This window comes from Phalaenopsis equestris, unplaced genomic scaffold (assembly GCF_001263595.1).
Source record: "Phalaenopsis equestris unplaced genomic scaffold, ASM126359v1 Scaffold000856, whole genome shotgun sequence".
NCBI lineage: Eukaryota > Viridiplantae > Streptophyta > Magnoliopsida > Asparagales > Orchidaceae > Phalaenopsis > Phalaenopsis equestris.
The window spans coordinates 188,109-188,448 of NW_018165296.1; positions in this window are offsets into that span (position 1 = coordinate 188,109).

The following is a 340-nucleotide window of genomic DNA, read 5'->3' on the forward strand; positions in this document are numbered from 1 at the left end:
AGTGGGGGGGCTAAGAGCAGAGGCAGGCATATCACATGTATCCACTCGAGTGAAGCCGCATTTGAAGAACATAGAAATCAGCCAAATTTGAAGGAAGGGACAATATTAAGGTTTTGTAAAGAGCTTATATATTTTCTACTTTTATTTTCAAAACTTTTTAAAAGCTGTTTTCATAGTCATAAATTTCTTTCTAACAACAGGCTAAGATGAATTGAGTATACAATGTATCATAACAAGATCATTAAGAAAAAGGCTAAGATGAATTGAGTATACAATGTAAAGCAAAAGAAAGACCCATAAAATAGGGAGTTAGAACTTCAAAACAATTAGCAATTATTAG